This window comes from Trichechus manatus, unplaced genomic scaffold (assembly GCF_000243295.1).
Source record: "Trichechus manatus latirostris isolate Lorelei unplaced genomic scaffold, TriManLat1.0 scaffold00051, whole genome shotgun sequence".
NCBI classification, from domain to species: domain Eukaryota; kingdom Metazoa; phylum Chordata; class Mammalia; order Sirenia; family Trichechidae; genus Trichechus; species Trichechus manatus.
Window position 1 is genome coordinate 1,520,103 of NW_004443987.1, and position 232 is coordinate 1,520,334.

Sequence of the window (232 nt, forward strand, 5' to 3'; positions counted from 1 at the left end):
AACCAAAAGACACCTGCATAAGTGGATAAATATACCTTGCTCATGGATAGGAAGACTCAACGTTGTGAAAATGTCAATTCTACCCAAAGCCATCTACAGATACAATGTAATCCCGATCCAAATTCCAATGGCATTTTTTAATAAGATGGAGAAACAAATCATCAAGTTCATGTGGAAAGGGAAGAGGCCTCAGATAAGTAAAGCAGTACTGAAGAAGAAGAAGAAAGTGGGA